The sequence below is a fragment of the Diceros bicornis genome, chromosome 17 (genome assembly GCF_020826845.1).
Source record: "Diceros bicornis minor isolate mBicDic1 chromosome 17, mDicBic1.mat.cur, whole genome shotgun sequence".
Classification (NCBI taxonomy): Eukaryota; Metazoa; Chordata; class Mammalia; order Perissodactyla; family Rhinocerotidae; genus Diceros; species Diceros bicornis.
In genome coordinates this window covers 62,860,256-62,884,884 of record NC_080756.1, presented here as the reverse complement: position 1 = coordinate 62,884,884, position 24,629 = coordinate 62,860,256, and the positions used below count along the sequence as shown (strand labels likewise).

General features: G+C 39.9%; 1 long non-coding RNA gene across 2 annotated transcripts; it reads right to left on the bottom strand.

Annotated features, from left to right (window-relative positions):
- Window positions 1–10,235: 10,235 nt before the first annotated feature.
- Window positions 10,236–21,229, bottom strand: LOC131416494 (uncharacterized). 2 transcript variants are annotated; one of them, XR_009222602.1, is made up of 3 exons: window positions 21,108–21,229; window positions 12,785–12,866; window positions 10,236–11,489 (listed from the first exon to the last, which is right to left on the bottom strand). It is a non-coding gene; the product is annotated as an uncharacterized LOC131416494 (long non-coding RNA). The 2 variants fall into 2 exon arrangements; XR_009222601.1 differs by lacking the exon at window positions 21,108–21,229 and adding an exon at window positions 20,594–20,717.
- Window positions 21,230–24,629: the final 3,400 nt, after the last annotated feature.

Genomic DNA, 24,629 nt, shown 5'->3' with positions numbered 1-24,629 from the left:
CCTTCAAAATATCCTCTCATTATTTTTATAGCATATTTTGTGGCATGACTAGGATAGTATGTTAGATTTTTCTAAATCCTTATCTCCAGGGCATATATTACTGAGTTCTTCATTGTATATGATAATGCCAAAGAAAACCTGGACAAAAGTACTCTGTACTATCAACAAGGACAAAACATGTACAACATTGTTCTATATATTAAGATTCCAGCTGTAATAGTCAAGATATATATTCAGGTGTGTAAAATTATAATGATTTTCTATTTTTCTCGGGCTGTGAACCATGGTAAAATATATAATAATAAGCAGAAAACCTGATGAACTAGGTGATTTAAAACACCTGATTTTACAGCTTGGACATTCAAGGGTGAAATACATCAATTTAAATTTTACACCTTCCCATTTCCTTCTAGCCAGTGAAGTGTCTGGAAGACACAAAATACATAAAATTAATTGAGAGTTAACGGTATTTGGAAGCAGTTGAGGTTAAGCCCTCAACAATGGTGACCCTTACTTCTAGAACCATTGAATCTTTGTCATAAGTTTATTGTATAGACAAGTTCTCTTCTTAGATGATTTGTGCATGTTTCATAGAAGAGAGACAGGGCAGGAGAATTAACTATTACTCTACACCCGTCCCTTTACTGTATTACCTCATGCAATTCTTACAGTAATCCTTTAAAGTAACTATTATAATTCATATTTAACTGATAAAGAAAACCATGTTTAGCGGCCTGCCCGATGGCGCAAGCGGTTAAGTGTGCTCGCTCCGATGCACCGGCCTGGAGTTCGCCGGTTCGGATCCTGGGCGCGCGCCAACGCACCGGTGGCAAGGCATGCTGTGGTGGCATCCCGTATAAAGTGGAACCAGATGGGTATGGATGTTAGCCCAGGGCCAGTCTTCCTCAGCAAAAAAAGATGAGGATTTGCAGATGTTAGCACAGGGCTGATCTTCCTCACAAACAAAATAAGACCATGTTCACAAAATTGATCAAGGGTGAGAGGGAAGATCTGAACATCAGTCTGTTGGGTTTTATGCCTCCTATTCTCTCCACTGTGATAAAAATGGTGCTTCAACATGGGTACTCCCCATCTGGCTATTTAATACCAGTTCTTGCCAGCATCACTGGATGAGATGAGATGAGAAGTTTATTTCCAAAGTTATTCTATTATATTTAAACTATGCTATTTATGAGTCAGATGTCAAGACATGTTTTAGAGGCAGAGAGAACAACTGATTACTTCACCTACACATTTTTCAGTTTTACTATAACTTTCGTGTGTCACATTTTGTCAACTTTGTGTCAACTTTACCAACTTTAGTGCTTCACTGTTCTTTTTTAAAAAACTCACAATTTCATTTTCCATGTAAAGCACCTTGCTGTTTTCTTCTTAGTCACTAGATGGCAGTTCTGTATGTCTGTAAATTACCACTGCAGCAGGAAACGAGGGGTCTTAAGCCAGTTTGCTCTGTACAAATGATGGACATAGGAGGATTTCTGGTCCATCAAGGCTGCCTGAGTTATTCCGTGGCCGTAACGGGGATGTCCAGGACTGCTTACTCAGAGGCATGAAGCAGAGTGAGAAAGCATCCTCTAAGTTCTTCTTCAGATGTGAGTTCAGGCACCTATCCTCTCACCTGAGCACACTGGAGTTTATTGAATGTGTTCTGACTCTTACTCTCTCTCTGTAGTTAATAAGTCTGGGAGCTCCATACCCCTAGAAAAAACACACGACTCATAAAGCCTTTTCTCAACTAAACGGAGTTGAGGGCTATGGTGTTGCCTGAGAGTCTGATGCTTAAAGCAAACGCAGCTGGTGCTCATGTGGAGGGAAAGAGCGACAGCTACTCCTGGAGGGCTTTTATTGATGCTCCTATGGAAGGAACAAGTTTAAAATAAAACCACATTGCTTAAACCTCACTAACTGATTATTTTATTTTCAAGTAATATGCTGTGAAAATCTGCTATGTCTAAAAAACTATTTCATAAAACTGAAACAATTCTGTTTTTTATTCTCTGGTATTTGAAATACGATTAAAACTGTAAATCCTTTAACATTCTACAATATACAAACAGGCAAATATGAATTATATTCTCAAAAAAAGTTTGCTCCCATGCTAAAGATTAATATATGGTAGCAAAATGGGTTACCACCCAGTTTTTAACTAAGTTTTTGCTTTTGAAATTACATATAAAATTTGTGTTTTGAAGTATTTTCCTAAAACTCAGCATCTTTCTGATATAAATGGACTAGTTGACAGGTAACTAGAATGAAATTTGATCTTTAAAACTCTAGCTTTGTGTAAGAATTGGTAATATCAGGCAGTTGAAAGTTGGGTCTCTCCACTTTATATTTATTAATTGTGAATAGCCACATCTATTACAAAGAGCTGAATAATAAAAAGAAATTAAACAATATCAGCCTTCTCTTACCCCACATGTACAGTTTATATGCAAATAAACTCTCAAAGGTCAGAAAAATGTGTATGATTTCAGCTAACTGGTAAAATACTATCTCATTCCAGTTTTAACCTCATTTGAAATTGATTTAAAAAACTCTTCTCTTAGGATCCTGCTCTGATCAGTGCCCCCTGGTCCCCTCAATGCCTCATTTGATTGCAAACCTATCTGAGGAATTGAATATTCTTTTCCATTTGTTCTCTTTAAGGTATCTGTGATAGTGCTTTTTATACAATTTATTATTATTTTCAGAAACATCTTGGGCCAGCCTCGTGGCTTAGCGCTAAAGTGCGCAAGCTGAGCTACTGGCAGCCCGGGTTCGGATCCCGGGCGCGCACTGACGTACCGCTTCTCTGGCCATGCTGAGGCCAAGTCCCACATACAGCACCTAGAAGGATGTGCAACTATGACATACAACTATCTACTGGAGCTTTGGGGAGAAAAAAAGGAGGAGGATTGGCAATAGATGTTAGCTCAGAGACGGTATTCCTCAGCAAAAGAAAAAGAGGAGGATTAGCATGGATGTTAGCTGAGAGCTGATCTTGCTCACACACACAAAAAAGAAACTCTTTAGGAACAAATCAAGGAAACAGATGTGGGAATGTGGGGTCGCCTAGTTGATGGTGCTTGAGGGATTCCTCACGTGAGTCTCGGCATAGAAAAGTTTAAAGAGTAAAGCAGCATTGGTCAGATCAAAAGTGTGGGGTGAACATAATTCTGAAGGAATAATGATGGAGACATAAAAAAAAGAAGCCACTTGAATTGCATTGGAAGGTATTAGACACATCAAAGGGCTGGGAAAAAACATTGTTTAATGTAAGTTCTTTCTAAACTCTAAGGCAAAAAGTAATATGAATTTACATGGTAATTATAAACCACAAAACATCAATTCACAAGACAAGTAAACAACTAAAGTAGAAACCAGAATAAGAAAAATAGAGGTTAAAGGAGAGATGGAGAGAGATTCTTGGGGTCAGAAAACATGGCTGAGTCATCCTTGAAGTCTCCCTCAGACTCTGGTCATTCTTAGTGCTCAGTAAACACTTTGAGCCCATGAGCCTGGGGAGGGCCAGAGTGAGAGGTGGTTGGGAGGGGAGACAATGCAAGGATACCCTTGTGGAGGCACTGACATTGAAAATCAGTGACATTCTGCCAAGGTGTTTACCATAATATATTAAGGATTATTCTGGAAAGTTAAGGATTTTTCTGGAATGTATATTTTCATTTTATGGAAACTCCAACTAGCCCAGAGAATGATTTAAACATTTCAGCTTTAGAAATAAAGAGAGGGGCCAGCCCTGTGGCACAGCGGGTAAGTGCATGTGCTCCGCTGCAGCGATCCCAGGTTCACATGATCAGATCCTGGCACGCATTGATGCACCGCTTGTCAAGCCATGCTGTGGTAACATCCAATATAAAGTAGAGGAAGATGGGCACAGATGTTAACGCAGGGCCAATCTTCCTCAGCAAAAAGGGGAAGATTGGCATCGGAAGTTAGCTCAGGGCTGATCTTCCTCACAAAAAAAAAAAAGAAACGGAAATAATGAGAAACTTTTCTGTCAGTTTTAAGAATGAAAACCAGTTAGCATCTGGAAAACAGTTGCAATTTGAGATGAGAATGTGGAGAAAAAATTAGATGTCACACGTTGTTTTTGTTTTTCTCTAGGGCAGTAAGGCTTGCAGGGGGAATGAAGTTCCATCTTGGCTCTATTGAGTTTGAGAAGGTGTAAAATTCATTTGTTCTGGGCAACACTGTTGACCTGTGGAGAAAGACAGATGGTTCAAGCAGCTGATCTAAAGGAATAACTGAGCTCATAAAAGTTTTTAGCTAATAAAGGGTGCTTCTTTATTGAACTTTACTGGACATCTATTGACCTATATATGCAAAGTATTTGTGGTAGGTATTGAGGGAAATACAAAGAATTATAAGGTTCCAAGCTCCTCCACGTACATGAAATGGTTTGCAAGATGTAATTAGATTCTACCAAGGTATTAGTGTATGTTGTATTATAGAACTTAAAACAATGGAACTGTTATCCAGAAATTGTAATTAAGGACAGCTTCTTAGGAGAGGTGAACTAGATCAAGTCCTCAAAGGGACCACTGTTGGGCAGGTGGAGGGAAGAAAGAGTGAGGATTTCAGATGGGGGAAGAGGAGAAAGGTACAGGCATAGAAAGGAACATGGCATTTGGGCATGGGGGTGGGGAGGCCATGACAGGTACAGTCTTCCTGTGACTGAGAGGCAGCTCAGTTTCCTCCTCCAGGAGCCCAGCACTGCTTCCCACCTCCTGGCCTCCTCCACCTGCAGACCCCCCACCTAAGCCAAGACCTATCTTATCTGGATCGCTGCCTAATCTCCCAACAGGACCCTTTACTTCCAGTCTTAATTTCTTCTAATCTTTCCTCCACAATGCCTCCAGAGTTACCTTCAAGAGTCCAAATTTGTTTAAATGTGACATCTGCTTAGACTCTTTCAATGACTGCTCAGATCATCTGAGAGATCATTCAGATTCCTGAGCTGGACACGCAGGCTTTCTCTTGCTGTCCTCATTTTAGCTTCATCACCCACTGTTTCCTACATGTTTGCTTTGTTCCAGCCTTAAAAATACCCCAATTTTGTGAAAGCTTTAGCATCCTTTATATCTGTATTTTTATATGTGTTTCTTCTGTCCTCCTACCCACTTTTTTGATCAACTTAATTCCTATTTCTTAACCTAAACTCATGTCAAATGTTCCTTCCTCTTGGACACTTTTCCTGAGAGGTCTCCATCTGGAGACCCCTTTTGATGTCTCCACTCTGGGCCCCTGTACTTATCTACTTTTCCATAACGGTTGTTTTATTCATGTCTCATAGACAGTGAGCTTCTTCAAGCGGAGACTATCCTACTTCTTGATGAATAAATGGCGAGCAATAGGATATATTGGAGCACATGAGGAAGCCACTTAGTGTAAAACTAATTGGGCCTGACCTTGTTTTTTTTTTTTTCCCCAAAAGGGGCCTGTAGCCTCTGTTCATCCATTGTATATCTGCTTTAAACAATTAACATGTCCCAAAAACAAAAGCAAAGCCCTTAAGATGTAAATGCAACTTTCCCCACATTGGTATTTCCTTAAGGATAAGCATTTCTCCCTAGGCTAGGATTTGATTGCTGTGTTCATCCTGTGATGACCCAACTCGAGACAACAGCCACGCCCATAGAGACAGCAGACTTGATACCCACTGTGTCCATCAATCGACATGCCGAGAGGTCAACGTCATGACTACTGTAAAAGGGACACTGCAATCACATGTGATACGTGCTCTTTGATGGTATATAACCACTCTGTACACCCCACTTCTTTGGAGTGCTCCATTTCTTTGTGAAAGGACTCTCCTGGGCTATATGACCCTCAAAGTTTGGCTCATCATAAACTCAACCCAATTTTGATTTATAGATTGGTTATGGATTATATGCATTGACATTCTATTTGTCCCTCCAGTATCTAAACACAGTACCTGACACCTTTGGGTCACTCAGAAAATGTTTGATGAGTGAATATGTGGGAGACAACACTGGCTGGAGCAGAAGGGGCTTTTCAGGGAGTGGTAGAAAATACGCTCACATTCCTACCATAGTGGTTGAGGCTGTGGGCTTTGGACCAGTTTGTCTGGGTACCAATCCCAGTTATTCCACTTTTAACTGGGGAACCTGTGCAAAGTATTTACTCTCTGAGCCTTAGTTTCCTCATCTATAAAATGCAGCTAATGATTACTCCTGTCTCATAGGGTTTTAGTGAGATTTACATGCATTAACTTATGTAAAGTGCTTAGAAGAGCTGCTGGCACATAGTAGGCACTAAAATGTTAGCTGTTCTGTTATCATTATTGCTCTTATATCTGAGCAATACTCTGGTTTTGAAAAGATGCTTTCATAATATAGTTGATCCTCATTATTTGTGGATTCCGTGTTTGCACACTTGTCCACTAGCTACAATGTACTGGCAGCCTCCGAATAAACACTCTCAGGGCTTTCATGTCCATTTGCAGATATGCACAAAGTGGTGAAAAATTTATTCACTGGATGAGCACGTTCCCAGCGGAGGGGAACCAGGTGACGCTCTGCCCTCGTTTCAGCTCATACTGTAAACAAGTGTCCTTCTTGCGGTCTATTTAGTGCCTCGTTTCTTATCTTTTGTGCTTTGTGTTGGTGACTTTGCTATTTAATGTATCCCCCATGTGTAGTGCTGCAATGTTGCCTGGTGATCCTCAGGGCAAGAGGCTTAGCCTTTACAGAGAAAGTATGTGTGTTCAACAAGCTTCTTTCAGACACGAGGTACAGTGCTGTTGGTGTGAGTTCAATGTTAATATATCACCAATATATCTTAAATAAGGTGACTTTAAAGAGAAACACACAGAAAATAAGGTTATGTATTGATCAGTCGAAGAAAATGTAACTAAGGCTTGCAGGAACCTAACCCTGCATTTCCTGTAGTAGCAGTGGTTCATATTCACCAATTCAGTGTTCACGGTGACTTTATAGAATGTCACACTGTGCATAACGAGAACTGACTGTATCTTATGTAATCCTCACATACTCCTTTATAGTAGGCAGGGTAAGTATCAGGGTGTCCACATTCTACAGGCTATTACAGACCTTATGAGCAAAGTAGAGAATTTAAAATGTCTTGTGCTCAGCATAAGAGCCATGAGATTTTGAGCAAGGAAGATCTATGATGAACTGATGTTTAAGGAACAGTTACCTGGCAAGAGAATGTAGTTTTGAGAGGAAGAGGGAGAACTGAGCCGGAAAGGAGGACCAGCTGTTAAACTCTCCAAGTATTCCCATTGTTAGGTGAGGAGATTCGGAGCTAAGGTGCTGATGTGATAAAGGAAAAGTAGCAGCCAAAGGATGAAATAATGGATTTGGTAACAATATATAGGGTGTAAGGTAGGCTGTGGTTCTCAAAGTGGGGTCCGTGGACCAGCAGCATCAGCATCACCTGGGAACTGGGTATAAATGCAAATTCTCAGGTGCTGCTGCAGATCCGCAGAACTGGAAACTCTGGGGTGGGGCCTGGCAATCTGGGTTTCAACAAGGCCTCCCAGTGCTTCTGGTGCCCATCAAGTTTAAGAGCCAGTGAATTAGAAAATGATTCAAACACGTCACCGTGCCCAGGTAAGCTGCATGGCAGGGACGTGGTATTTGTTTAGAGGATAAGATGCATTTTAAATTTTAGGCAAAAGTAGTTCAGTGTCTGTTTCACCGTAAGGATTCCAGAGATGCCATTTTAGCTCTCTGCGTTTAAGCTCTTTTTTCCACAATATGTTCTCTTTTAGAGACCCTTTGGTAACTTATTTACCACTTAGCACATATTCTGAGAGTCCCTTCTTTCTTGTAATCCCGTTTCAGACGTGAAAATATATTTTATTTTTGTGCACAATTTCCTTTATTTAAAATCTGGATGTCTCTTCCTATAGGATCATGTATTGCACGTGTAACCTTACTGTAAATTCGGAATGCCATTGGTTTGATCCAAAACCTTAGAATGTTTTAGAATTTAGAACCTGATGAATAGAGAATGTATAAGCTTCTGTGTAGGACTCATATTTTTCAGATGTCTAGAGGTATCCCAACTTGCCAGTAATGTGGCCTTAGATTTAGCAGAACTTGAAAATCTGAATATAGTAGAAAATGAATTACGTCTCTCATATTAACATTTACAAAATAAATGATCACAATGTTAACTTACCAATAAGAACTCTCTATATTTTAGGCTCTGAAAGTATCTTGCTTACATAATAAACATGATAAAGTTTCAAAGATGAGCCAATTAACTTTTCAGCAAAAGCTTTACTTGAGTGTACCTTGGCTTCCTTTTTGATAGTTTTAGCCTTAATGTTACAATATTGTTTTCTTTTTCTGGGAATCAGATAATCTTGTATTTGGTGAACATTTTAATTTTTAATGGCCACTTGTATTTCGTGATATGCAGGTGTTCAAACAATCTATAAGAACTAACCATTACTACCCACATATAGGATTATACAGGAATGGAGGAGTTTTGGCTGACTTGTTGTATATAATGGCAGACTCTACCACTTACAATAATTTAGGGATTTGAAGCAGTATTTTTAAATACAAACAATCTCAAAATCAGTAATATATAAAGTATATTACTTACTGTGTTAACTAATCAAAATAGTTAAATTTGTTATTTTTCCTCCATTTATAAGGATGCACCCATTATACAGATTCTGTACAAATTGCAAAGATCACTTTTTTCCTTTTCAAAATTTATTTATTTTAATTTTTATAGTGAGAATCTTAGTGTTGGGTAAACTGCTGCACAATTACTGGAAATGCTGAGAGTCTTTTGGAAAAGTGTAGAAGTCGAAAGAGAATGTAAAGTACATTTCTCCAATGTCAAGTCCTTTGAGCCTCTGTCTAGTTGTACCTTGAAGAGATGGAAGATTAAGTACCAGCAAAGGACACAAGAGAACAGGCTGCCAACTTGAGAGCTTCCCACTGACCACAGAATGCCTGGCAGACGCTTGGAGATGTCGGGGGAAGAGGGAGAATCTCTCTCTGCCCTTTCCCTTAAGGTTCTTCTGGCTGGCCAAATAATCAACAAGACAGGTTAGCAGGAGAAAATAATACCAAGTTTAATAACATGTATACATGGGAGAAAGCAGGGACACTGCGTTTCTCAACACAATAGCAGAAATTCTCGTCTTAAATACCATTTTCAGCCAATGACAAAGGAGGATTTTGGGGGTGGGGGGAGTCAGTTACAGGAGATTACCACTAAAGCACAATAAACAAGAGCAAGGTTTATTATGTAGCTCAAGGCCTCACCTTCCACATTGATAAGTCACTAGAAATGAGCTCATCCCCCTCTCTTCCCAAAACAGAGAGGGAGATACTTTTACGAATGGAGACTTCCCTTGTAAATGATTGTCTGGCAACTCCTCGCAGGGCCATCCAAAGAATGTGGCCAGAGAGACAGAACTCCTGATAAGATGGGCTTGTTGGTGCCTTTTCTATTGTAACCTCTATCCTACATTATCTTTATAGCAGTCATGATAGATCTGTTCTAGGAAGGAGCCACCATGTCAAATTCTTTAGGCAGTTAGTGGGGGAGGTCAAATGTCCCTAGAGAAAACAACCAAGGTAAAGAGACAGATTTCAGGGTGGCCAAATCTTGATCTCCCACAGAGATTAAATCTGGGCTTTGTCTATGGGTGGACCCTGAAAGGAGGATTTTGCTTAAATAACCAGAGAATACACAACCATTTTTCTTGATAATAAGTAATACTTACCATGTAAATTTCTTCATAAATCTCTGAATAAAATAAAAATATATAACCCATATAGATATAGACTCTTACTGACAAACCCCACAGCCTTCTCTAGAGAGCCCAACAGAAAATGTCTCAGCTGACTGTGAATTGGTCTTCTCTAAAAGCCAGCCAGCCCTTCACTGATAGCCCTGGATAAGGAAGGGCAGATAAAATTCTTTGAAGATGTTTAGCTGAATTCAGAAGCAAAAATCCTACCTCCAGTTGGCTCCTCTGTGAGAATGGATGGCCGGCCTTATTTCACAGGCGGGGCAGTTGAGGTTTCAGAAGAGCTTATTTGCCCTGTTCCCCGGGGATGCAAAAGGAGGAATGTGACATTCATTCAGGGCTGAGATTTTGCACGTAAAGATAGTGTTGTCGGGATAGAGGGAGAATCTCCCTCTGCCCTTTTCCTTAAGGTTCTTATGGCTGGCCAAATAATTAACAAGACAGGTTAGCAGGAGAAAATAATACCAAGTTTAATAACATGTATGCATGGGAGAAAGCAAGGACACTGTGTTTCTCAACACAATAGCAGAATTCTCATCTTAAATATCATGTTCAGCCAATGACAAAGGAAGATGTTGGGGGTGGGGGGAGTCAGTTACAGGAGATTACCACTAAAGCACAGTAAACAAGAGTGAGGTTATTATGCAGATTTAAGGCCTCACCTTTTACATTGATAAGTTTCTAGAAATGAGGTCATTCCCCCTCTTCCCAATTCAGAGAGGCAGATACCTTTACAAATGGAGATTTCCCTTATAAATGTAAATGTCTGTCTGGCAACTCCTTGCAGGGCCATCCAAAGAATATGGTCAGAGACAGAACTTCTGATAAGATGGGCTTGTTGGTGTCTTTTCTATTGTAACATATATTGTACATTATATTTACAGCCATCATGATAATAACTCCTTCCTGAAACAGATGTTTTGCTTTAAATTCTTTAGGCAGTTAGTGGGGGAGGTCAAATGCCCTCAGAGAAAACAACCAAGGTAAAGAGATAGATTTCAGGGTGGCCAAATCTTGATCTTCCACAGGGTCATAGAAGGGAATAAAGATTTCAGCAAATTGGTTTTTTGTTCTCTACAGTGGAAGTAATTTAAGAAGATAGTCTCTCACTCCAACTTCTCTTCCCTGTTCTCTATCTGTAATATCGCTGTAAAAATTCTCTCTACAAAAATTTCAGTCTTTTTTCTTTGCAGTCTATTATCATCTTTACGAATTCTTTGACTTCACCACCTTCTTGGCACCACAGCGCTAGCCATTGAGATATTATTATAGATTCAGTTTTGCAATTTCATCCTCTTATCTCTATTTCCTCTGCCATTTCTTAGTTTTAGTTCTTATTGTATCTTATGCTTGACAACATTTCAAGCTTACAGAGTATATCAGTTCGTTATCTTCTCAACTTTTTATTATCTAAGTGCCCTCAAATATCACTTTTTTTAAAAAAGAAGTGAAATAGATAATAGAACAATATATTGTAATAAATTGACCACTTATAAAATTAAGTTCAACCTGCAATCCCTCCCCACTTAACAGCGACCATCTTTTATAACTCACCATGCTTTAGTTTGGGCAGGGTCAGTTTATCAATGATTTCTGGATGTTTTAAACCACATGAGACAAATACAGTGTAAGGTAAAATTGTTACTCTTGCAGAAGTTGTAGAATATCCTGATGGTTATGGAAGTTGGTGGCGGAGAACCTGAATCATATGAAAAGTAGTTGATTAATTAGCACCTGACAGAATTTGTTAATTTGGTAAGGACAATAATAAGACATAAATGTTGAAACGATAACTTTGCATATCAGAGTATTGTCAAAGGCCACTGGGGAAATTCATAATATTCTCAAATACCACAAAAAATGACCACTTTTTCATAAAAGATGTCATACATGATGGCACCATATACTTCTGTCAGAAAATTTGCAATGAAGGAAATTAAGACTTGAGTCATTTTAATTTTAACTATTTGTTTCTGCTTACTATTAGGTTAAAAAACCCTTTTAGAAATAAAGTGATAAGGGATGTACTTGCTTAATTTTTATTTTTTTTTTAAGAAAAAGTCTTTTTCACATTTTAAAAAAATATTTATTTGTATTTATTTTATGCTGAATTTATTTGTGTGCCCAAAGCCTTTTTTTAATTAACTACCACCAATTCTTTTCAAACTCTTTCAAAAAGTTGAAGAGGAGAGAATACTTCTAAAGTCATCCTATGGAGTTAGCACTACCCTGATATGAAAGCCAAAGACACTAAGAGAAAAGAAAACTACAAGTCAGTATCTTTGATGAATATTGATACAAAAATCCTCAATAAAATAATAACTAACCAGATTCAGCAGCATATTAAAAGGATTATACATCATTTTAAGTGGGATTTATTTCTGGAATACAAGGATGTTTCAATATATGAAAATGAATCAATGTAATAAAGCATATTAACAGAATGAGGGAAAAAAACACAGGATCATCTCAATGGATGCAGAAAAAGACTTGACAAAACTAAACATGTTTTCATGTTAAAAACACTAGAAAACTCTTAGAGTAAAAGGAAGCTACTTCAACATAATAAAAGCCACATATAGAAATACACAGAGAACATCGTATTCAAGGGAGAAAGACTGAAAGCTTTTCTTCTAAGATCAGGAAAAAGGCAAGAATGCCCACTGTCACCATTTCTATTCAACATGGTATTAGATGTTCTAGCCAAAGCAATTAGGCAAGAAAAAGAAAGCAATAGCATCCAAATTGGAAAGGAAGAAGTAATATTATATTTGTTTACAAATAATATCTTATATGTTGAAACCCCTAAAAATTCCACAAAAAAATTTTTAGAACTGATAAATTCTGCAGAGTAGTGGAACACAAAATCAACATGAAAAAATTAGTTGTTCTTCTATACATTAATAATAAGTAATCTGAAAAAGAAATTTAAAAACTTTACATTTTTATTTACAATATCATCAAAAAGAGAAAAATACTTAAGAATCAACTTACTCAAGGAGGTAAAAATTCCAATGATGTTTTTTGCACAAATAGAAAAATCTATCCTAAAATTCATATGGACTCTCAAGGGACCCTAAATAGCAAAAAGAATGTAGAAAAAGAAGAACAATTTAGAGAAGTCACACTTCCTGATTTCAAAACTTACTACAAAGTAATCAAAACAGTGTGGTACTGGCATAAATACACACAATATACTAATGAAATAGTATAGAGAGCCCAGAAATAAACCTTTGCATATATGGTCAAATGATTTTTGACAAGGGTGCAAAGACCATTCATTGGAGAAAGGATAAGTTTTTCAACAAATAGTGATGGGAAAACTAGATGACCACATGCAAAAGAATGAGATTGGACCCTTACCTTACACCGTATACAAAAATTAACTCAAAATGGATCAAAGATCTAATATTAGAACTGAAGCTATAAAATCCTTAGAAGAAAACACAGGGTAAAAGCTGCATGTCATTGGGTCCAAATGCCATTGCCAACAATGATTTCTTTCATCTGACACCAAAGACATAAGCAACAAAAAAAAAAAACAACAACTTGGACTTCATCAAAATGCAAAAGTTTCCTGTATCACAAGATACTATTAACAAAGTAAAAAGGCAACCCACAGAATGGTTGAAAATATTTGCAAATCACATATCTGATAAGGGATTAATATCTAGAATATATAAAGAACTCCCACAACTCAACAATAAAAAAACAATCCAATTTAAAAATGCACAAAGGACTTGAATAGACATTTCTCCAAAGACATAAAATGGCCAGTAAACACGTGAAAAGATGCTCAACATCACTAAGTATCAAGAAAATGCAAAATAAAACCACATTGAGATACCTCTTCACACACATTAGAATAGTTTTATTATCACAAAATCAGAAAATAACAAGTGTTGGCAAGGATTTTGAAAAATTGGAACCCTTGTGCTTGGATGGTGAGAATATAAAACTGTGGAAAACAGTATGGCAGTTCCTTCAAAAATGAAAAATAGAATTACCATGTGATCTAGAAATTCTACCTATGGGTTCTGAAATAACAGAAAATATATTTATGGATCTCTGTCTCCAGTTCCTGGCACAGAGCTCCTAAAATCCTTGTAATTTCCTAAATGATAAGAACACTAGGAGCATCTCTTGTTCTAATATTTGTCTTTGACCCCATCCCTGACACAGAGCTCCTAAAACCCTTGTAATTTCCTAAGTGATAAGAACACTAGGAGAATCATTTCTTCTATTGAGGCAACTCTGGGTGGGCTCCTGGATGGCTCCTGGATGGGGGCTGGTCACCAGAAAGACCAAGTCCCGATTAGAAGCTTGGAATTTTTAGTCCTATCCCTTATCCTCCAGAGAAGGGAGAGAGGCTAGAAACTGAGTTAATAATTGATCATGCCTACGTGAGGGAGCCTCCATAAAAATCCCAATAGAATGAGTTTCAGAGAGCTTCCAGATTGGCAATGACAAGGAGTGCTTGGAGAGTGGTGCACCTGGAGATGGCATGAAATCTCTGTGCCCCTTCTCCATACCTTTTCCTATGCACCACTTCCTTCAGGCTGTTCTTGAGTTATATCCTTTTATAATAAACTGGTGATCTAGTAAATGTTTCTCTGAGTTTTGTGAGCCACTCTAGCAAATTAATCAAACCCAAGGAGGATGTTGCGGGAATCTCTGGTTTACAGTCACTCAGTCAGAAGTACAGGTAACAGCCTGGGCTTGTAACTGGCATCTGAAGTAGAGGTGAGGTTGGGTGGGTGTGCAGTCTTATAGGACTGAGCCCTTAAACTGTGGAATCTGATGTATCTCTGGGTTGACAGCATCAAATTGAGTTGAATTATCTTACAACCATCTGGCATTCCCAGAATTGCTTGTTGGAGGTGTGGGGAACCCTCCCACATGTGAGAAAATGAATCTCAGAACACCATATATGGGTATAAACCCAAAAGAACTGAACGCATATATAAAGACATATACGTACACCCGTGGTCTTAACAGCATTATTCAAAATAAGCAGAAGCTGGAAGCAGGCCAGGTGTCCATAAATGGATGAGTTGACAAAAATTGTTGTGTAAAACACAGTGGAATACCATTCACCCTTAAAAAGGATGGAATTCTGACACATGTTATGACATGGATGAACCTTGAGGACTTTATGCTAAGTGAAGTAAAGCCAGACACAAAAGGAAAAATACTGCATGATTCCACTCATATAAGGTACTTAGAGTAGTCAAATTCATAGGAATAGAAAGGAGAATGGTGGTTCCCAGGGTCAAGAGGGAGGGACAACAGGGAGTTGTTGCTTAATGGGCACAGAGTTTCAGTGCAAGGTGGAAATAGATCTGTGGATGGTTAGAGGTTATCACTACACAGTTATGTGAATGTACTGAATGTCACTGAACTGTACACTTAAAAATGGATAAAGTGGTCAATTTCATGTTATGCATATTTTATGACCATCTAACAACATTAATTATTTTCAACAAATGAACTAACACTAGCTACATGCAATAGCATGGATGAATATCACAACCATAATGCTGAATAAAAGAAATTATATTCAAAAGGCTATATATTTTATAATTCCATTTATATAAAATGCAAAAAAGAAACAAAACCGAGGTCTAGCTTCCAGTACTAGTGGAGTAGCTTGTTGAACTAACACTCTCACAGATAACAATGATAAAATCTGCATGAAATATTATATATATTTATATAGAATCATGTATCTATATGTAATACACATATAATAAATGTGTATATGGATGTATGCATAAATCTCTTCCAAAGGCAAGCAGAACTGAAGGGGAGTCTTCCCTTGAATCATGGGAATTTTACCAGGAGATATTTGCAAGCTTGAGTTTTTTGCCTCAAAGCATTCCAAAATCTGTACATGGCCCAGACGGGAAAAACTATAGTATTACTTGTAATGTTAGAGGATGTATTTTGGGGCTGACAGAGTAGCCGGAAAGTTAGGGGAGAAATTCTGGAAGGGAGGGAACCACAAAGAGGAAAATCTTAAAATATGCATGAAAGTCTGCCCCCCCCCACACACAGCAAATTGGCAGATCTTTGAACAACACACCTGCAGGGTAGGCCCCAGAGGGCGTAGTGTAAAAACAGCAGTTGGAAGATGAAAGAACTGAATGAGGATTTCAGCTATGCCCATTGTAAAGGAGATAGGATTGGAGTTTCAGTCCAGCCAAGTTAACTCTCTGCTAGAAAAATAACAACACTCTTCACAGGGATACAATAGAATCCAGAGTCTCTATAACTATCATCCATGGTTTCTAGTACATAATTTTAAAAATCATGAGATTTGAAGAAATAGGAAAATATAATCCATATACGACCAAAGTGGGCAGTAGAAACTATTCCCAAGCTGTTGCAATTAGCAGACAAGGATGAGAAAACAGCTTTTATAAAGATGATCATGGTGGTAAAGAAAAATATTCTCATAATGAATGAACAGATATAGAAATTCAGCAGAGAAATGGAAATTACAAAAAAGAACCAAATAGGAAGATGAAATACAGAAAATATTTTTGAGTTTACTGGTAGATTAGAAACAGTAGAAGAAACATGAATATAGAGCAATAGAAATTATCCAGTCTGAAGAAAAGAACATAAAAGTTTTGAGAAAAATGAAGACAGCCTTAAGACCTGTGAGATGAGTGAGTCCCCATCAGAGAGGGGAGAGACAAAAAATTAAATGAAGCAGAAAGGCAAATCAATGAGTAATAGCATAAAACTTCCAAAATTTGGTGAAAAATCTAAAATTTTAGATCCAAGAAAGTCAGGAAACACACAAAATAAAATACAAAATAAAACCATACCTGGGCACATGATAGTCAAGCTGCTAAAATCCAAAGATAAAAAGAAAATCTTGAAAGCAGTCAGGGAAATACATATGTACAGGGGAAGACATTACATACAGGGAGAAATAATGTGAATGATGGATGATATATTATCAAAAACAAAAGAGACAAATCAACAACAAAATGACATCTCTCAAGTGCAGAAAGAAAACCCAAAAGTCAACACAGGATTTTATATTTAGCAGAACTCACTTTCAAAAAGGAAGCAGAAGCCACAATAAGATACCACACACCTATTAGGTGGCTAAAATAAAAAATAAATTTGCAACTACAGAGTGCTGGTGAGGACTAGGAGCAACTAGAACTGGGAATGCTACATGATAGTTGCATTCGGAAAACACTTAACAGGTTCTTATAAAGTTAAACATACACTTACTATATGACTCAGATATCCCACTCCTAGAGATTTACTGAAGCAAATTGAAAACTAATGTTTAAACAAAACTCTTTGCATGAATCTTCATAGCCATTTTATTCATAATTGTGAAAAGCCGGCAACAAACTAAATGTCCTTCATCAGGTGAATGGAGAAAGAAACTGTGGTGCATCAGTACATTAGAATACTACTTGGCAATAAAAAGGATAAACTCTTGATTCACACAACAACAAGGATTAATCTTGGATGCATATCTCTAAGTGAAGGAAGCCAGATTCAAAAGGCTATATAGTATATGATTCCATTTACATGACTTTCTAGAAAAGACAGCATTACAGGGATGGAAAATGATCAGTGGTTGCCAAGGAATGGAGTGGGGGAAGGGGTTGACTACAAAGAGACAGTATGAGAGAATTTTGGGAGTGAAAGAAACAGCTCTGTGTGGTACCGTGGACGTGGATACATGACCGTAAAGTTGTCAAAACCCATACAACTGTACACTGCATAGAGTGAATTTTACTCTGCAAATTTTAAAAATCAATCAGGATGCTGGGGAACTCAGATGGAATGCAGTGACAAATGTACCTCACTGTATTACAAGCATGTGACATAACCACACAGAAGGGGTGGGGATGAAAGGTCCTGACCGAAGTAACTTTGGAAGACAGTGTTTTGATGGGATACTGTAAAACTAAAGTACTGTACAAAAACACTGTACTCTAGGTGGTAAATTTGTTTTTCATAAGGGTATGGATTAGCGATTCTGAAACTAGTTGACACATTAGTAAATATATTGTAGATAACTGGAGTTAAGATTCTCACTGTTGGTGAAAGAAGTTACAAATAAACAAAAGGAGAATGCTGGAATAAACTCTGTGGTGCTGGATTGGAGTTGGAAGTATCAGTATGAATACATGTCTCTTTTAATATATCTATCCAGATAGATAGATAGATTGATAGATTGATATATCGATAGGTAGATGTGTATACCTGAGTTTACATTCATACATACATTTCCAAGCTCTGCTGAGAGGGTCTAGAAGCAGTGACACCCTCGTATCAATGGTCACACCTAGCTCCCACATTTTGGTTTCTAAATATCATTCTTCAATAAAAAGAACCAGGTTTTCTTGGAGAAATGGCTAATTCAAATCTGGGGATGGGAAATACAATATGAGCCTGGAGCTTCTTGTAGTGCCAGAAAGTAGGAAAGTGCTTTCAAAAAAAACCACAGAAAATGATGAGATGTGTCAAAAGGAATCAATCTGGGCTGGCCCTGTGGCTTAGCGGTTAAGTGAGCGTGCTCCGCTGCTGGCAGCCTGGGTTTGGTCCCGGGCGCGCACCACTTCTCTGGCCATGCTGAGGCCACGTCCCACATACAGCAACTAGAAATATGTGCAGCTATGACATACACCTATCTACTGGGGATTTGAGGGGAAAAAATAAATAAATAAAATCTTAAAAAAAAAAACCAAAAGGAATCAATCTTAAAGACTTCTCAACGGCTCAAGCTGGAAAACTGGGAGCAACAAAATAAATAATGGTAGCATTGGATTATTACCCAGAGAATAAAATAAATATCCATGAGTCTATACTGATATAAAGAAGATTACATAAGAAAGGAAGAAAGAAAAAAAGGGGGGGAGAAGAAAGAGAGAAAGACAGGAAGAAGGCAGGGAGAGGGAGGGGGGAATCTTCCTCACAGAATTCCAAATAATAAACGCGGCTGGATAGCATGAAATAGAAAATCGCCACTAGAACACCACAGTAATAATTACTGTGGGCAAGACTGACTGATGAATGCAAAAACTGTGAGTGAAACTTAGAGAAGAAACAGTACATTTGCAGATCCTCGAAGCATTTCCCTCCCAATACTTAACATTTTTCTCTTAATTTCTTTAAAAGACCTATGACTATTAAAAGAAAAATCATAACACTGTATTGTGGGATTTATAACATGGGTAGATGTAAAATTTATGACAACATAGCACAAAGGACAGACAGAGGTAAATTGAACTGTTCTGTAGCAAGGCTCCCATATTTTACATTGATTAAACTGGTGCACTATTGAGTCTAGGTAGGCTGTGATATGTTAAAGATGCATATTGTAATCTGGATCAACCACTAAAAACTGCAAAGGTGTGTCACTTAAATGCTAATAAAGGAATTAAACAGCATACAAAAAGGGTTTGTACAAGAATGTTCACAGGAGATGACCTGCACATCCCCAGGAGGAAGACGAGCCTACTTTGGGGCATCCACAGAGCAGAACGCCCTCAGCCGTGCTGAGGAACAAATGCTGACACACACGTGCTGGGTGAGTCTCATCTACCTCGTGCCGAGCGAGGCAAGCTAGACAGAAAACAATACACATGGGCTGATTTCTGCCAAGATGAACCTATGGTGAAAAAACCAGAACAGTGGTTGCCTCGGGGGAAGGAAAAAATTGCCTGGGAAGGAACAGGAAAGAGTTTTCTGGAGGTGATGGCAATACTTTATTCTTAAAGGGGTGAAGGTTATATGGGCATGTTTATTTGCCAAAACTGTACAACTGAGATTTGTGCCTTTCAGTGTGTGTACATCTTACCCCCACACACACACAAAAAGGACTAAAAGAATAATAAAGTGAGGTGGGAATGGAATGGAGCATGGAGAAACAGAAATGGCAGATGATTAGTAGTTGTTGAAGTTGGGTGATGGGCCTACTATGCTATTTTGTTTATTTTGTATATTGTTTAAATTGTCCTGTAATAAAACACTTGTATAAGAAGACAAACTCGATATACAGTGTTTGCTGGTAAGATATTGGTTACCTTTGGGGAGGAAGGAGGGAGAAAGGGATTGTCGGGGCCTGAATGAAGCTGGTGCTAGTTCTTGGTCACACAAGTGTGTTCACTTTGTAATAATTCTTTGAGGTTTACACGGATGACCTCTGCATATATTTCTGTATGCATGTTATACATCAAGAAACACTTTAAATCCTGCATATTTGCACAAAGATACTAACTCAATATCTGAGAACAACAGCAGTGTTTTGTTTTAAAGTTGAACACGTTCACTCATGACATCATCAGATGGATTTTAATACTCCCAAGTATCTATTAATGCCCTCACCCTTCCTTGGCGTCCTAGGTCTTTCCATTTTTGCCTCAATTTGGCAAGTGGCATGGCTTTGAGTTTTTATGATGCAATCTTTTTCCATCAACGTCCACCCCCACAATTATGCTCACCAAGGCCTTGACATCTAGCACAGTGCAGTGTTCACAGCAATCACTCAAGACCTGTGGGACTGGGTTGAATGAGGAGGAAAACGAGGAGCAATGATGTTCATAACTTATGTCTAGGTGCCATATCGTGACTTAGGAAATTGGTAGGATTTTTCGATAGATTTGCTGTGCCTTCTAATTTTTCCTATTTAAAACAATGGGAAATAGAGTCTCAGAGTTCTTTCTCAGAGAAAGTCTGACATTTCAGGCACAGATTACTGACAAATATTAATGGTATATGACTTTCCCACCTCATCTTAGTTTTAAGTTTTTAATTCCTTACCTTGGAAATGACCTAACTTTGCTTCTTCCAAATCTTGTAGTAAAACTGATGCTCCAGAAAGTTGGGCCACGGATATTCTGCTATTGTGTGTCCTCCCTGCAAAGAAGTGGAGCTGCACATCCACCAGTCAGAAGCGTGTGGTGCTGTCGTATTTGGAGTCAATCAGAGAAGCTAAATGGAAAAACGACTCAAGAGAATTATTGCTATAACCCCGAAGAGCAACAAATTATTTTGCTTAATTATTTTGTGATTCTGTGGGTATATTTAAAAAGAGATACTAAAACTGGTTCCCAAGGAGCCAGCCCTATAGTAGAGCAGAAATTGCATATTACCTTCCTACACAAGCTTCCCTGACATAGTGGGAAGGACCAACGGGAAGTTTCAGTGCTGTTGCCTGTGTTAATGAGGCCAAGAGGTCCACACTGGGATAAGGAAGTCCAGTGAACAAGCCTGTGTGCAGCGTCGGAGAAGGGGCATGCGTATGGTCCCCTGAAGTGGCTTAGGAGTCACTTACCAGTGCACCTAAGTTTCCCGTCTGTATATGCAGGAATTGGGGCTGTCCACTGTGATGTTTTCTCCTTTTTATGACATGGCTCATGGCAGTCCTTCTAAGATGCGTGACCAAGGTATGGGCCCTTCAGGCAGGCAGGGTCCAAAGGGAGGATCTCTGGAACGACCCTGACCATGGAGTCCAAAGGGAGGATCATGGCAGCCTGGAGGGATGGAGGGGATAGTAGGACAAGTGGCCTTGAAAAGGCAAATTCCAGGATCCCAGTCACCCAGTATTTCCATTTTAGATATTGACTTTACATTTCACATACTGGCCAGGGAGCTTCAAGGAGGGCTGCAAGCATCCTCAGCAACAGCCAGGCTGGTGAGCCCCACCCCTACCTGAGTACCGGCCTCAAGGGATGCAGCCCAACCACACTGCGCATACTCCAGGCGGTGGGCAGGGTATGGAGGGTGGGCGTGGTAGAGAGAAGAGGCAGGATAGAGGGTGGGGTGGACAAGGAGAGGAGTGGGGCCCAGGGGTGGAGGGACAAGGAGGGAGTTGGGGCCCCTAGCTGTGCATGCTGGGAGCTTTTGTCTCTCAACCGCTCCCAGCTGGGAGCTTGCAGGACTACAGGACTACAACTCCCCGGATGTTCTGGGCACGGGGCGGTGCCTAGCCCTGAGGGGAGGAGCAAGGAGGTGTGCTCTGCACTGTGGTCCTGCACCTGCTCCACGTGGACTGAGTCTCAGAGGGATGTGACAGGATGAGAGGGACCAAGGAGTTAGGAGGGTGTGACGGCTGCATGGGCAGCCGCGGGCCTGCATCGTGCAACTGCTTTTGTCCAAAATTGAAGCCGGATTCACGTCTATTCCACACCGCCTCTCTCCGTTACTTGATTCCTCCTCCCACCTGCATGTCTGTGGGTCTTTCCACAGCCTCCTACCTAGTCCAGCGCTAGATGTTTCTCTAAAGTGCTTATGGCAACTGGTTTGACATCCCAGAAACTTTCCTCTGCCTGCTGCCCTCTGCCTTCTCCAGCCAAAGTGCCATCATTTCATCAGCTTTTGGGAGAAATTCGGCCTTGTGGCCCCTCTTGCAAGCACAACTTAAGAGCTTTGCACGGTGGTAACAGTGGCTGTTGCTTGCCTTTTTCGCAGAAGTGGAAGTTGAGGCATCCGTGAGGTTAATCATTGGTTTCCCCAGGATCCTCCAAGAGCAGAGGAGAACAACCCAATTCCCAGGCAAGTATCTACTAGAACATTTTCACCAACACATTCCAGTGCAGAGGCCTCTGAAATAGCATCCTTAAGATGAGAATAGCTTAAGCATTTTGCCATTTAGATTGATAGCCTAATCTCAGCTTAGGCCTGAGTGGCCAGTCTCTCAGGGACACGGGTGACGACTCTGATCCCTCAGGAAGAGACTGGTGGTCCAGCTTTGGGAGAGGGATGTTCAAGGTAGACAGCACTTGGGCAGCATTTGAGACCCATCAGCTTTAACATCTCTGCTTTGGATTCCGGCAAGGTTCCAGGATAAACACGCCTAGGGATAGTCAGATGTACCATATTCTTTAAACATTGTTTAGAGTAGTGAAAGGAACAGAGCATAAAATATCCTGCTTATTTTCAAAAGATGAAATGCAACCAAGACCTTGTTTTTTCTTTTGTTTTGTGAGGAAGATCAGCCCTGAGTTAACATCCATGCTAATCCTCCTCTTTTTGCTGAGGAAGACCGGCTCTGAGCTAACATCTATTGCCAATCCTCCTCCTTTTTTTTCCCCAAAGCCCCAGTAGATAGTTGTATGTCATAGTTGCACATCCTTCTAGTTGCTGTATGTGGGACGTGACCTCAGCATGGCCGGACAAGCGGTGCGTCGGTGTGTGCCCGGGATCCGAACCCGGGCCACCAATAGCAGAGCGCGCCCACTTAACTGCTAAACCACCAGGCAGGCACAAGACCTTCTTGTTAAGTTTTTTCTGCTCATTCTCTTGCCTGTACTGTACGCTTGAATACAGAAACAAAAACTTGAATTGCCAAATTCTTTTTTCCTGAGATTGATAAATTAACTTAAAAGTCTTATTGAAACCTGTGGAGGAATGGTTAGCAGCTTTCATGATTTATGTCGTCTCTAAAAATCTGGGCGTTGATCTACATGAAAAAAAGTCCTTGTTTATATTACACATCCCAATAGGTTACATTTCTGATTCCTGAATGTGGGATATTATCAAAACAACAGAAAAACCTGGTCATGGAATCTAGACCCTGTCACTTTGTCAAGAATTTGCCCCTTTATGAATTAATGACACATGAATTCTTTAACATTTTTGTAAAGAACGGAAGAGAAACTCTGTAGTGTCTCTGAATGTGGCAAAACGGGGAATTCTCATTAGACCACATCCTTGGGTTCTTCTCTTGTGTTCAATAGGCCCGAGTGATAGTCTGTGTGGTCAGGTGCAGCGCCACTCCCCCAGCCCCCAGTGTTCCATCCTATTCTGGCCTGTGCCTTCTTCAGGGGGTTCTGATTACACTCATCCACAAGGGTTGGAAAGAGACATTGTAACATGAGGATATTCATCATCTTATTTTTTTGTTTGTTTGTTTGTTTTTAGAATTTATTTATTTTTCCCCCAAAGCCCCAGTAGATAGTTGTATGTCATAGCTGCACATCCTTCTAGCTGCTGTATGTGGGACGTGGCCTCAGCATGGACGGAGAAGCGGTGTGTGCCCAGGATCCGAACCCGGGCTGCCAGCAGTGGAGTGCGCGCACCCAACCGCTAAGCCACAGGGCTGGCCCTTTTTTTTTTTTTAAGATTTTATTTATTTATTTATTTTCCCCCCAAAGCCCCAGTGGATAGTTGTATGTCATAGCTGCACATTCTTCTAGTTGCTGTATGTGGGACACGGCCTCAGCATGGCCGGAGAAGCAGTGTGTTGGTGGGCGCCCAGGATCCTAACCCAGGCCGCCAGCAGCAGAGCGCGCGCACTTAACTGCTAAGCCACGGGGCCGGTCCTCATCATCTTAAAACAAGGATTAATGGAGAGGAAAGTCTCAGGGTGTGTGTGCTCCGATGCACTGCTGTTAGGGTGTGGCTGCAGTGACCACTGTGCTCCCAGCAGTCCCCACAATGGCTGTCTCAGACGTTAGATCTCCTGGCGCAACCACAGCAGCTGTTGACAGAGCTGGGCTCTTGTCGTGGTTCAGTGTCTTCCTTCAGATTTTGTGGCTCTGACCCTCCTCTGCTCGCCCCCTTCCTATTCCTATCTGCTGCGTTGATTGCTTTTAGTTGTTTCCTAGGAGCCACTGTGTGTAACTGTATTTCACAGTCTTTAGGGACCCACCCTCACTACACGAGTCACTGTACAACAGCAGCTTATCCTGGTGTAGCCCATGTTCATCCTCTCCAGTGGAGCTGTGAAGAACCCTACTTACTCGGAGCTCGTCTCACTCTTGTGCTGCTGGGGCTGTTATGAAGCTGGGCATCTCGTCTTTGGTCTCATCAACATTAATCTTTTCATCGATTATTCTGAAGTCGGAGACGACTT